This window comes from Sorex fumeus, unplaced genomic scaffold, assembly GCF_029834395.1.
Source record: "Sorex fumeus unplaced genomic scaffold, SorFum_2.1 ptg000128l, whole genome shotgun sequence".
Lineage (NCBI taxonomy): Eukaryota > Metazoa > Chordata > Mammalia > Eulipotyphla > Soricidae > Sorex > Sorex fumeus.
Window position 1 is genome coordinate 30,458,709 of NW_026606185.1, and position 15,179 is coordinate 30,473,887.

Sequence of the window (15,179 nt, forward strand, 5' to 3'; positions counted from 1 at the left end):
TTAAAATTTCTAACAAGACAAGGCTTTGCCCTTACAGTCTTTGTTTAAAAAGAAAAAGTTTTAAGCTCTTATTTTACACTCTAGTGTTTAATATAAAGCTGGTTCTTTTTTAGCAACAGACTCTCTCAAGAGACTGCATAAAATGAAATCAAAGACCTTTACAAACATCTGTTTATATTTGAGAAGGTGAAATACTCATAGATATTATTGTAAAAGGAATTACTCATCTCATTCCTCATTTTCATTTGCTCTACTTTCTACAAAATTTAGTGTTTTAGTGTTTTAGTGAGTATTTTTAACCAATACAAAAAGTTGTATCAAATGTATTTATGCCTTCTAGAAATGATCTGAACCACTTTAAGAAAATGTATATTTAGAAGCTAGATTGTTACAGCAGGTAGAACACTTGCCTTGCATATGGCTAACCCAGGTTAAATCCCTCGCACCTTTTTAAATGGTACCCCATACACACCAAGAGTGGCCCTTAAATGCAGAGCCAGGTGTAAGTCCTGAGCACAGCCAGATGTGACCCTTCCTCGAGGAAAATAAGAAAGAAATGGTGTGTTTATAACATCAAATCTCTATAAATATAGAGGAAGTTTTTCAAAAGTCTTCTAGAATCCAAGAATTTGGCCATGGTAGTATAATTTGATTGGCACATCTTGGATGACTTGGAAGAGTTATCAATGAGTGTTTATGCCAGATATGGATTATATAAAGGGGTTAACCAGCTCAAGGAAATATAGAGTTTCATTCATTGTAGAATGGATACATTTTAAGAAGAGATGAATAAATGGTGGCTTCCAGTCCGATATAATCAATTGAAGTGGATAGATTACAAGTAGGAATTAGAATTAAAAACACACAAGTATATAATATATTCCTTTTCAAAATGGTTGATAAGGAATGAGCAGGTGTTTTAGTTTCCTATGCCTGCCAGATTACATTACTAAATACAAAGAGACTTATAACAACAGAAATTTATTCTCCTACAGTTTAGGTTTTTTCACTACAGTAGAAATCTAAAATCAAGGAGTGGTGAGGCCCAGACCCTCCCTCTGGAGACAATGGGGGAAAAATCTGGCTCTTGATGATTTCACTTTGCTTCCAATTTCACACAGCTTTCTCTACATTTAGAGTCTACATACAAAATTCATCATGAGTCCATCTGGAGACTCTTAATAACAGTTAAGATTAATTTATCCAGAAAGATGACAAATTCTAGGAGTTAAGATGAGGACATATCCTTTGGGCAGGTGATTTAAGATTAAATCCAGAGTTCCAGGTGGCACACGTTTTCTCTGGTCACACTGAAAATTCTGGTGGTCATCTAATCAGAACGATGTTTGAACTTTTCTTTCACTAGATGGTCATATGAAGTGATACTTGTTCTCCCAATGAATGTAAATGAGATTTTCATGTTCCACATGCCAAAGACATGCTGGCCTTGACAGAAGTCCTACAAAGTACTAGAGCTGTACAGAGGAAGGCAAAAGCTGTACTGAGAAAGGAAAAAGCTACAACACCCAAACCACTACACACCTCTACCACTGAATCTGTCAATTCACAAGACATTTTTGATTTTAAAGAATTCAAAAGAGAGCCAATAAGTGCCCTTTCTTTTTTAATTCACCACAAAGCAATTGTAAATATAGTGATGCATAAGAAATTAGATGTATTTCAGGTGTAGAAATTCGGCAGGATAACTAGAAATCAACAGAAAGAACAAAGTTAACATTTATTGAGCAGTTTTTCATTCCAGGCATCATTAATAAATTTTTATATTAATATTGTAATTTAAAGTCATGATAACCCTGCTGTCTCTCTAGACATATGATCTATGATACTGACTCATGTAAAAGGAGTTTAGTCAGAGAAGCAGTGAGTGTTACAGGTCAAGAAGGACATACAGCATATTGACATCAACCTACAGTGATTAGACTCATTCTTGTGGCCATTACAGAGACAAAGGAAAATTTGAAGCATGTGGATTAACGAGGTTTTGCATTTGGAAAAGATCAAGGGGTATTAGTGTAGGAACTGTAGGCATTCAGAAAGGGAAAGGAAGGCCATTGCAAAGCCTGAAAGTGAGGGAGGATAGAATATTTTCCAGCCCAGAAATTGTCTGTCTTTCAATTCACACATATCCTTTAGTCTTTTATTCCTAGGGACAGTTTACTACTGGTGAACTGTCGGCTTACTAGTGAAGTAAGGAAATTCAAGAGGTTGGATATCTGAATTGAAATAACAATTTAACAGCTGGTTTTGTCTCACACCTTTTTCTAAAACCTTGTTACGTCTCAGTTTCTGTACATTTGAACAAGAGCTAATAAAAGTTTACACAATGCTAACACACACAACACACATACAACATTTTGAAGAATGTCAGTCCTCAGATGTACACTATAATTATTTGGAAATTAAGAGTTTTGTATTCCATATGACCAGCACTGGGACTGTTGCATTATAGGTAATCAATAAAATATTTGTTGAAAGGTTGGGCACTTTTACTTCAAAAACAGTCTATTTTTACTATTAAGACAAGTTTATTTTTTTCAATTCAAGCCAATTCAATTCAATCAATAAACATCCATTAGTCCTGAATATGACTTGGGCCCAGAGCCAGACACTGTAGGCAAAGTCAAAATGAGTAAAGTTTAATCCCTGTTTTTTATTAGGGAATGCTTCAAACTGTCTCTTACAACTTCTACAGTTGGTTCTAGTAGAACGTTCTAAAAATGTTCAGTTCTCTCCTTTAAAATATATACTTTCTAATTATTGAAAACATTTACATCTACTGTTAATCTTTTCTTTTTGAATTTCAGGAAAAGCAATAAATACATATAATTCCTTCAACCATTCATTTTGGGACAGGGTTTAGGAGCATTCAATCAATGTAATCCTTTTCCTCCTCACACATATGCATTTGTTAATGCTTTTCTTTAAAAGCAAGGCTAAGAAGCAGCTATAACAATCCAACCATGATGGAGTGGCTGGATAGTGTCATGAGAATCAGCATCATAAAATTAATAGCTAAAATGTGGAGTGTATTCACAGATAAAATAGAAAATAACACAGGTTACAGGTTAGAGTTTTTAGAGTTTTAGGTATTTTTTCCTTACTAAATAACAAGGAAATGGAAAGACCTGAAGGAAAAATAATTTGAGGGAAAGAATAGTGCAGTAAGAAACATGACATAAGGAAATAAAATTCAGGAGCCAAAAAGTTATGGCAGGTAGTAAATAAAGCATCTATTAAGTAAATGTAGGGAGAGGATTTAAGAAATAGCAGGAATTAGGATTACTATGACATACTGTTAATATTTTGTACTCTAAAAAAGTGGAAAAAGATGCTAACAGAAGATGACATGGTCAGTGTGGACCAAAGGATTCTGAAGAGAAACGGAACGAGGAGGATTTGTTCTTTCAATCATTGGTTTGTAGTGACAGCAGAGAAAAAAAGAGAATATGCTTTCTCAACTTCAGTACACAGTAGGGAAAGCAAGTGTTAAATTTACTAATACTATCACTGTATCCTTTCCTTGAAATAATAATGAGGTATTTGTGAACATAATGAGGTACTATGGGAACAAGCAAAACATACTAACTTTTTTCATTTTATTGTGTTTTTCATGTACACTAAATAGGGGGAGTTTCTTTTAAGGCACTACAAAATCTCAAGTGTTTGGTGCACCTTTATGGTTAAAAACCCAAAAGTTGTGATATAATCAGAAAACACAACACAGAAGAGAGGGGAAAAGAAGAGAAGACATAAGAGAGAAAGAGATTATTAATAGCTTTGTAGAAATAAGTCTATTTCCCAAAGGTTTCTAAAACAAATTGTCAAAACAGGGCAGTAGTTAAAAGGTAAAAAGCAAGAGACTACTGATTTCTTTGATCTATCCGCTTACATTTTATCAGTAATCAGTACTTTGAATGAGAATATTAGCTAAAATATGAGATAAAATGGAATGTACCATTTTGGAATGTTACTTTTAGCCGTAAAGTAACAGCAACGGTATTTAATGACAAATAAATAAACATCATCTTTATTGAAATATATTTTAAAGAGTACTTTTATAAAAAAGAGTATTTTTATGGTGAGAAAATAAACCACAGATTGCTTTATTATTGATGTTATTATCAGTTGTTCTTTAGACAAAATGCCTTTTTTATGTCTTCATTTGTATATTACATTATTTCTGACTCTCCCCTCTGCTCATCATCACGGTCACGGTCACGGTCCTCCCGTTGTTCATGGATTTGCTCGAGCGGGCCCAGTAACATCTCCATCATGAGACTTGTTGTTACTGTGTTTGGCATATCGAATACATCATGTGCAGCTTGCCAGGTTCTGCCGTGTGGGCGAGATACTCTCGGTAGCTTGCCGGCTCTCCGAGAGGGGTGGAGGAATTGAACTCGGATGGCCATGTTGGCTGCTTGTAAGGCAAACACCCTACCGCTGTGCTATCACTCCAGCATAGAAATTAAAATTCTTATGAAGGTGTTCTATTTATACATTATTACAAATCCTCATGCCATAAATATTGGTATTTATTTATGTTAATGATTATTTGGACAATCAATAACTATTTAGAAGAAATTTTTCCCCTTTACTACACACCGTCTAATGTGTTGCTGTTATATAATGTCTCTTACAGAAAGCATAATTCTGCTTTGCAAAAAATAGTAAAACTATGGCAAACATAAAATTCTAAAACATGGAAATAAGTCCATATTCTAAAATAAATATGATTTGTTTCTCAGAAACAGTAAAGATTGTGAGTCAAGCACTCATTGCTGTATTCAAGCAATTGGAAGCAAAGCTTGAGTGCACCATTCTCTGTGCGCCCTCTGCTTTCTCTTTTACCAAATTGTAACCCATCCCATGCTTAGCCTGCAATCATTTAATAGAGAAATAACATGAATAGTAGAGATGCTAATCTAAAAATTTTGGTCTGAAAAAAGAAAACTAAATTAAATCTGCAAAAATATCTACTGACAAATATCCTACAGTAAGCTCTTCAGGCATTTGCAAAAAACACATCACCAAAACAGTGTTCATAATAAAACATCAAAGTAGCTGCCTAGGGTAGTTCTGAAAATAAGTATAGATATATTGGCAAGCCTGAAATGATGCCAACAAGTCAATACAGGAATAACAAATGACTGGAAATTAGCATTCCGTGAAAAAGCAGGAACCAAAACAAAATGTTTTTAAAATGTTATCAAGACTGGAACTGTAGTACAGCGGGTAGGACGTTTGCCTTGCATGTGGCTGACCCAAGTTCAAACCCTCGCATCCCATATGGTCCCCTGAGCATCATCAGGAGTAATTCCTGTGTACAGAGCCAGGAGCAACCCCTCTGTATCACCAGGTGTGATCCAAAAAGTCAAAGAAAAAAAGTATTATTAAAAGTCACAGTACTACAGAATCATGAATGGTGATACCTTTAATGTTATTAATGTACTGGTTAATTTTTCTTGTTAAATAATCACTGAAGAGGATTTCTAATAAAATGTGGATAGACTGATCACAAATGTTCTCTCTTTTAATGTGAAGTGGAGCAAGGAAAGTCTCTTCAAGAAGTGGTGCTGGGAAAACTGGAAAGCTGTTGCCAAATTTAAAAAAAAGAAAGATGAACAGCCCTATGTCTAATGCCAGGAACTAAAGATCAAAATGGATCAAATACCTCAATATCAAACTTGAATACATAAGGTACATGGAGGAAAATTTAGGCAGAATCGTCCATGGCATTAAAGCTAAAGGCATCCTCAAGGACTGAGCAAGTGGAAACAAAGATAAACAAATGGAACTACATTAAGAAGCTTCTGCACCTCAAAAGAAACAGTGACCAAAATATAGAGAGAACACATGGAATGGGAAAATTTAATTACCCAATAACCCATCAGATAAGGGGTTTAATATCCAGGATATACAAGGCACTTGTAGAATTTTATAAGAAAAAACCCTCCAACCCCATCAAAAAATGGGGAGAAGGAATGAACAGAAACTTCTTCAAAATAAAAATACAAATGGTCAAATGGCACATGAAAAAATACTCTACATCACTAATCATCAGGGAGATGTAAATCAAAACAACAAAGAGATATCATCTTATACCACAGAAACTCACACACACACATCAAAAAGAAAAAGAACAACCAGTGCTGGCTTGGATTCAGGGAGAAAGGGTCTCTCATTCATTGCTGGTGGGAATGACTACTAGTCCAGACATTTTGGAAAATATGGACATTCCTCAAAAAACTCAAAATTGAGTTCCACATGACCCAGCAATACTACTTCTGGGAATATATCCCAGGGGTGCAAAAAAAAACCACCATAGAAATGACATCTGCACTTGTATGTTCATTCAGCATTGTTCACAATAACTAGAATCTAGAAACAACCCAAGTGCCCAAGAAAAGACAACTGGTTAAAGAAACCTTGGTACATCTACACAATGGAATACTATGCAGCTGTTAGAAAAGAGGAAGTTATGAAATCTGCTTATAGGTGGATGAACATGGAGAGTATCATGACGAGTGGAATGAGTCAGAAAGAGAGGGATAAACGTAAATAACTGCACTCATTTGTGGAATATAAAATAACATAATATGAGACTATGCAGAGACATAGGAACAGGAGGATTGCTCCACGGTTGGAAGCCTGCCTCATGTGCTGGGGAAGAAGGCATTTGGGATAGAGAAAAGACCACTAAGTCAAAGATGGTTGGAGGAATCGCTTGTGATAGGAGATGTGTGCAGACAGTAGACTAACGACCAAATATGATGGCCTGTCAGTATCTGTATTGCAAACCATAATGCACAAAGTAGAGAGAAAATAAAAAGGAAAATGCCTGCCATAGAGGCAGGGGGTGGGGTGGGGTGGGGCTAAAAGGAGAGATACTGGGGACATTGGTGGTGGAAAATATACACTGGTGGAGGGATGAGTGTTTGATCATTGTACGACTGAAACTCAATCGTGAAAGCTTTATAAATGTATCTCACGGTGATTCAATAAAAAAAATAAGTACAATAATAAAAAAGAAACAAAAAAATCCCTCTTTAATCCACTCTAAAATGAGGGCCAAGGAAAGAGAGGAAAGAAACATACAAAAAAAGATAAGGAAAGAGGAGTTGAACTCAAGGAGAGAAGATCAAATACAGCTTTGGAGAATGAAATGCAGGTAAAGGAGTAAAAAATAACTTACATAAGTGTAACACTAAAATAAAAGTTCTTCCTTAAATACTAGCAAGACCCATGATACTAAAAAGAACTATGAAGCAGCATGAGGTAAAATGCAGAAAAGGTGCAGAGGACTCCCGAGAAGAGGGAAAGCAAGAAGGTGACACCAGAGAACTAGAAGAACCAGGCCAAGAGCAGCGGAAAAACAAAAAGCAATCTAAATCACAAAAATTCTAAAGAATTAAACTTCAAACTCTTCAGGAGATGAGAGAATGCTGATTTCATCAAAGCAGGATAGGATTTATATCTTATAAAGTGAAATAAGAAAGAAAAGAAGAGCTCCTACAAAGAAAAATATACCATATAAAAATTTAAAATATTCTACAGGTTATATTATAATAACTTGTCAGAAAGGAAGGGGAAAGAACAAAGATAAATTTGAACAAGACGAAAAAGACCATGAAATAAGATTAATCTGTGTAATTCAAAATTTGAATAACAGGAGTACCAGATGGAGTATAACAGAGACCTTTGGTGAAAAAATTCAAAAAAAATTCTAGGTACATGGATATCCTGTTTTCAAGGGATCAATGAGCACATAAAACAGTCGACAGAGAACAAACACATCAAGAAAGATCATAATGATAATTTCAGAACAAAAGAAATGTTTCTATGGAGAAATAAATCACAACCAGAAGATCAAGAATCAGAATGACATCAGACTTGTAAACAGCAATAAGGCATTCAAAATAAGGCAATGAAGCAAGCATGCCTTCAAAATTCTCAAGGGAAATAATTTCTCTTAAAATTCTGTTAAATTATAAAGAAGTCTATAAAAGTCTCAATCAAATATGGGCAGAAAATAAGCATTCTCAGATAAGATTTTTTTCCATGTGCTTCTCAAAAACCAGAAAGAGCCTGACAAAGCAAGTGATTAAGAAGAAGAAATAAAATAGAGATAAATAGGTTCAGAAAAGAAGAGATTACATAGATAGATATCTGGTTAATAACAAAAGGATAAAAGCTGGGTAACATGCTTACAAGGATAAGTAAGAAAAATCAAATGAAAATAAGCCAGAAAATTGGAGAAATCTATTAGAAGGAGTAAAATTGGTAGACTAGCTGATTTGTCTTGTATATGTAGACCAATACTGAGATAATAACAATTAGTCTGAATTGGGACAAAAACTTAGAATATTAATCAATTAAAGAGAAATATTATTGACATCAGGGAAGGCAGAGAACAAAGAAATAAATGAACATTCGATTATGCTGCATAGTTAAGCTGTATATAAAATTTACATGATCATAAAATTTATATGATCAATAAAGTTCTAAATATATATGTATATTACTGTCACTGTCACTGTCCTCCCGTAGTTCATCGATTTTCTCGAGTGGGCCCAAGTAACATTGTGATACTTGTTACTGTGTTTGGCATATCGAATATGTCATGGGTAGCTTGCCAGGCTTTGCCTTGCGGGCAAGATACTCTCGGTAGCTTGCAGGGGAAAAAAAACTATCATTTCTACTGGGAGGGTTGGAAAGGAGAAAGATGTACATATGAGGATGGGTTAGAAAGGACTATAAGTTCCTTCTGTTATGGAGGAAATAAAGGGATAAAACCTAGACCTAAAATATATCAAGTTATACAATATGAATTTAATATAGAGATAGGGAAATGATCATCATCATCAGAATATCAGTGTCTTCTTGATTCAGAGCTGGCAGAGCCAGAATTCAAACCAATGTAAAGCAATCTGTCCGTAAATTTCTTTCTACTAACCTGGATCTGGGTAATAGCAGTAGAGAGCGGGAAAAAGTGGAAATACATAAAATTAACTTTTGAGGTGGTACTGTAATAAGAGAAGTATTTCAACAAGGAAATCAAGAATTCAATTTTCATCATGTTGGATTTTAGATCATTATGAAAAGCAAGGAGAGGTATCAGGTAGTAAGTTAAACTTGCAAGTCAAGATCTCCATGATCTACAGACTTCTAAGATGAACCCCAACAGATTTTCCCCTGCATAATTCCCTCCCCTTGAGTATAGGCAAGACCTGTAATTTACTTCTAATTAAGTTTATATGAAAAGATTTTTAAATGCAAAATTAATTGATATTCTCAATAAATTACCAGCCAGTTAATTAAAAGATCATTTCAGTCATTAGAAAGAAGGAATTCCATGACCCTGGAGGATATCATAATAAAAGAAATAGTCCAAACAATAAGACTATAAATCTCAGTTGTATGTGGAATCCAAAGGAATAATATAATCATGAAGGGATGAAAAGTTAGTGTAATAGGAAGTTGCTGGCCAAAAGGTACAAGTCTTCAGATGAGTAAGCTTTGAGGGTCTAATATACAACAAGTTACTATAATTATAAACAACATATTATATGACAGAAATTTAGTTTAAACATTCTGACTCCTACCCACACAAATACACATAAAAGGTAACCATGTGAGGAGATTAATGTATTAATTAACCCAACTGTGCTAATAATATCTCAATGTATAGAGCCCAGCAAGTTACCAAGAGTATTCCACGCGCATGGCAGAGACTGGCAAGCTACCTGTGGCATATTCGATATGCCAAAAATAGTAACAACAAGTCTCACAATGGAGACATTACTGGTACCCGCTTGAGCAAATCTATGAATGATGGGAGGACAGTGCTACAGTGCTGGTCCTGATTTAATCAAGTTATTCCTTACAAAAAAGATACAGGATTTCCTGGGGTTTGAGATGCTTTCCTAGAGAATAAGTCTAGTTGTTAAGACTCAGTCCTATAGCTGTAATGAACTAAGTTTTGCGTAATGGACTTGAAAGAAAATCCTTGTTTCAAACAAGATTTCACACACACACATACACACACACACACACACAAACACAAACACACACACACACTTCCAGAATGTTCCAGAGCTAGTTTACTTTAATTTAGAAACAGCTTTTGGTTTTATCGACACTTACATTTAAGTAACATTCTAAGTTACAAGAAGTCTCATTACCACCAAAAAATTGTTTTGATTTTGTAGTTCTGCTCTATGGAAGAAATAGATAACTTGTGAACTTTTTTTTTCTTTTTTTCTTCTTTTCTAAAAGAGGAGAGAGAGTGGTATTACAAAGCTCTCAACACATTTCTCAGGATGTAAGATTATCCATAAATGCCATTCTTCTCTGTGAGGGCACTGTACTGCCTCACCAAACCTACTCATCAGCAAAGAGACTTGTATGCAACTGTCTGGCAATGAACACTTTTTCTTACATCTCCAAATAAGTGCTGAAGATACTGTATAGTATGGATATTGTATATTGTATATATAAGGCAAGCTTGCCTTGCTTGTGGCCAAGCTGGGTTCAAACCCAAGCACCCATTATGATCCTTGAGCTCACCAGGAGTGATTTCTGAGTTCAGAGACAGGAGTAAAACAAGAGCACTGCTGGGTGTGACCCTACTTCTACCCCTGCCCCCCCCCCCACCACCACCACCAAAGATGCAGCAGACAGTCCAATCAACAGTTTGACTGCACCTGATCCTTCTGAAAAAAGGACCAGGTTAAGTTGTTCCTGGTCCCCTGGCCCCAGAGAAACTGTGATAGTATATGCATGTTCTTCCAAGCTGCTAGGTTCATAGACATTTATTGCTAGAAACTGAAAATTATTACAAACTCAAAGGAGGGATATAAGCTAAAAATATGAATTTAGAAGTCTTTGGCATAAAGATAACATACAAAGGCATGCAAATAGCTAATATCTAGCAAGGAGATGTTGTAGATGGTAAAAATAAAAAAGAAGATGAAATAGGATTTCAGAGAAATATCAGTCCATATTTAGAAGTTTAGTTGTGGTGAGGAATTTTATCCACTTATCTATTTGCTTGTCTCCTTAATTTTTTTTAAATTTTTTTTATTAGTGAAACACCATGAGGTACAGTTGTAGATTTACAATTTTTTGTGCTTGGGTTTGATTATACAATGATCAGATACCCATCCCTCCACAAGTGCCCATTTTCCACCACCATGGATAATATCCCCCCCACCCCCAGTCTGCTTAATTTTTTTGTTTGTTTCTATCAATATCTCATAAGTGCAATGTGTAGTATGATATATAGTTAATACTATAGATACTTTCATATTTATTGATTGATCAAATGAGGAAAGAAATCATTGATAGTTTTATTAAAAACAACAAATGATACCTCCAAAGTCTCACATATTTGAGTTATCATATGAAAAATACAACCATCTTGAATATGTTTAAAAAATGTGAGAGAATATAAATAATACATAAGGAAAAAAGAGATCATCAAAAGTGGCGAGGTAGACTTGAAAGAAAAAATGTAAACTTTGTAAAAACAAAATCTACTAAAATTAAAAGCTCAATAATAGTTTAACTAGCAAAGAAGAGAAAAAAAATAGAGCACCAGTGGATATGAAGTTATTGCTAAAGTGTAACACGGGTCTAAACACAGAAAATTTGGAAAGGATTTAAGAGTTATGAAAGTGAAACAAAATGTCCAGCATATGTTGAATGAGAGCTCCAGAAGGAAAGAGCAGAGATCATGGAAGGAAGCAATCTGCAAGAGACAGTGGCTTAAAGTTTTGTAAAACTAATGAAACATTCCAATCCTCAGATTCAGAAAGCAACACAGTGATACGCAGAATAAAAGAAACCAAGTGCTAGCTTCATCAAAGTGGGACTTCAGAATATAAAATGCAAAGATAATAAGAGAATATAGGAAGGAATGACATATTCACCTCAAAGAAATGACAAGTAGACTGAAGTCTAACTTTCCTAAAGCAACAATGAAAGACAGACAGAAATGGGGGCCAGAGAGATAACTCAAAGGGAAAAGCATCTACTTTGCATGAAGGCCCAAGTTTGATATGTAGCACAGCGAAGGCCCCTGAGTACCAAGACTTACCCCCCTCATATTAGCATTACCCTTAGCATCACCAAGCGTGGTCCAAAACTAAAGGAAAAAAATAGTAAAAGAAAAGAAAGAATAGCTTCAAGATACTAACGTGCAATAACTGCTCCTCTAGAATTTAATATCACAGAAGCTCTCTTTCAAGAGTGAGAATAACAGAGATATATTAAGGTATATTAAGAAAAGAAAATAGGGTACAGTGTCAGAAAGATAACTTTACTATCTGAGCACATGCTTTGCGTGAAGGAGGCATCAGGCTCTGCCAGAAGTGATCCACTAAGCACATAGCCAGGATTAGGCCCTGAGCACTGTCAGGTATGGCCCCAAAACTAAATTTAAAAAACAGGAAATAAGAAATAATACACAGATATACATATAAACAAACACTGTAAAATTATGTTAATTGTGTCTAATATGTTAGTATAAAATAATAATGCAATGGTCAGGTTAGGTATAATTAGAATTAAACTATCCAAAAAATGCATTTCATTTGGCAAGAGTGCACATAAAATACTATCACAAATCACAAATCATCCTATTAATCGTCGATTGCCTTGAGCAGGCCCCAGTAACGTCTCCTTCATCCTAGCCCTGAGATTATATTCAAGGCTCTTTAAGAGAATGAGACCCATCATTGTTACTGGTATTTGGCATATTGGGTACACCACAGGGAGTTTTCCAGACTCTGCCGTGTGGGCAGGCTACATTCGGTAGCCTGCCAGTTTGTCCAAAGTAGGAATGAGATAATAAGATGTCATAGTAAGATGTCGCGCGGCCGCATTTGCGGCCGCGCGGTTCCGGGAGCTGGTTTTTATAGTCTCTGAGTCTTGGCCGCTGATGGGATTACACGGCGCCAGGGGGCCAGTTGGTGGGTGTGACCCCCACCTACTGGAATTCGGAGGATCTGGGTGGAGGATGCTCGGCCCAAATCCGAGTAGGCTTGGAGATCTCGGCCCCTGAACCCACGTGACTTTGTCCCTCTGTCAGTACCTTCATGTGTGGGGAGAGTGGTCTCAGCATGGTGGTGGCTGGTCATGGAGGTCTTTGGCTGCCAGAGCTGTGCGTGGGGCGGGGAGGAAAGCTCAACCCGCTCCCCTCCAAGGGGCCCCAGCAGCGAGGACAGTCAGGCGTGGGGGCAGGAGACTGCACTGTTCTTCCGGGAGCAGGTTTTCCTCCCCGCCCCGACCAGGGCTCCGGCAGCCAAAGACCTCCAAGACCAGCCACCACCATGCTGAGACCACTCTCCGCACACATGAAGGTACTGGCAGAGGGACAAAATCACGCGGGTTCCGGGGCCGAGATCTCCAAGCCTACTCGGATTGGGGCCGAGCATTCTCCACCCAGATCCTCCGAATTCCAGTAGGCGGGGGTCACACCCACCAACTGGCCCCCTGGCGCCGTGTAATCCCATCAGCGGCCAAGACTCAAAGACTCGGGACTATAAAATATTATAGCTCACTACAAAAAAACAAAAAGAAAATTCATACTTAAAAATGAAAAATGAGTAATGAATTCATTACACATTCTACTGTGTAAACACAGTAGAACGAAAAAGTCTAAAGACTTCAGCAAACAAACAAATAAGGACAGGATAGATATCATATATGCAACCAGATATTCTGTACAAGAAATACCTAGGGTTCAGAGATAGCTCCATTCATAAGCTGGCACATAATATTAGTATGCCTGAAGTCAATTTCTATTCCCAGCTCTACATGGTTCCCCAAGCACCACCAGAAATAATTTCTGAACAAGAAGTAACCTCTGGAATCACTGGTTATGGCCCCAAGCACAAAGAAACAAAAATCAAAAGTAAAACCCTAGAAATGTGACATTAAAAGCAAGAAGATTGAGAATTATGTACTACTATTAATCAAGTATAAACAATTGAACTCAAACAAATGTAGTTAAACAAAGATCATACAAAGACATGTTTTTAAAAAGTGCATATACTTCTAGAAATAACTGTTATAAATTGGTTTAAAAAACTTGTTGAATTTCCTAGAAACCTTATTCTACATTCTCATGTACTTAAATTACGGTTTCAAGAACATGAGGCAAAATTGAAAGAAGTACAAGGAGAAATGAATAAAGCAAGCTATCATCAAGAGAGTATTTTAAACTTTTTAACGATTCTTTGACTTTAGTTTACTTGTATAAAATATACTCCATGGGATGGTATATTCTAGTCTTAAAAAAATGGGTAGAATATAGATTTGTGTGAATTCACAAAAAACTAAATTTCTAAGAGAAAAAAAAGCAACCTTTAATAACCTGTTTTTCTGACAGTTTTTAATTTTCCCTCTAAGATCAAGTGTTAAGAACATTTTTAAATGATCTTTAGAGAGACAAATTATGAATCTGATCTCCAGGTTGACCTGGCCCCTGGGCATCAATAAGTGCAATGGCCTCTGAGAACTACCAAGTAGTAGCCCTGGTGGCTCCCAAGCACCAGGTGAATAGTCCTGGTGACCTCCAGCAACACCAATTCCTGAATATCCAGTCACCAGCCCAGCACACCAAGCTGATTATCTTTAGAAGTGACTCTGAGCCCACTGATCAAAGAATCAATGATTGCCAGGGAGAGGAGGGCAGAGAAATATGACTAGAGACACACGATTTCTAGCACAGTGAAATCTCTCATGATACTATGACAATGACTATGTAAGTATGAATTAGTATAAGTCTATAAAATATAGAGTATAGGTGATAATGCGTTATATAGGTTCATCAACTATAACAAATGGACCAGTCTGGTGGGATAACTTGGTAACAGAGAATTCTGGGAGGGAGGAAACAGTGGTAACTAGTCAAGAGCTATATAGAAAATCGCCTTAGCTTTTGAAAAATATTTCTGTGAACTTGAAACTGCTTCAAAAATCAAATCTATATTTTAAAAAGTGGGAGGAAAATAACTTTATTTTCAATTAAATAAGAAAATAACCACAGCTCCAAACCACTAACAGGAAATATTAGCTACCAAACTCTGTAAAACCCAGTGAGATTGTACCGGGGTTAAGGCATTTGCCCTGCATGCTGCCATTCTTTGTTCAAT

At 36.2% G+C, this 15,179-nt stretch overlaps 1 protein-coding gene across 3 annotated transcripts in view; it reads right to left on the bottom strand.

Annotated features, from left to right (window-relative positions):
* CHST9 (carbohydrate sulfotransferase 9) overlaps nt 1-15,179 on the bottom strand; it is a 313,123-nt gene that overhangs the window by 281,292 nt on the left and 16,652 nt on the right. Inside the window, exon 1 of one of the 3 annotated variants that reach the window (XM_056138166.1) lies at nt 13,759-13,831. The exons of the other annotated variants lie outside the window; for them this stretch is intronic. The gene's annotated coding sequence lies outside the window, so the exon portion shown is untranslated. Of the gene's footprint in view, nt 1-13,758; nt 13,832-15,179 lie in introns of those variants that run through there. 3 annotated transcript variants of the gene reach the window in all.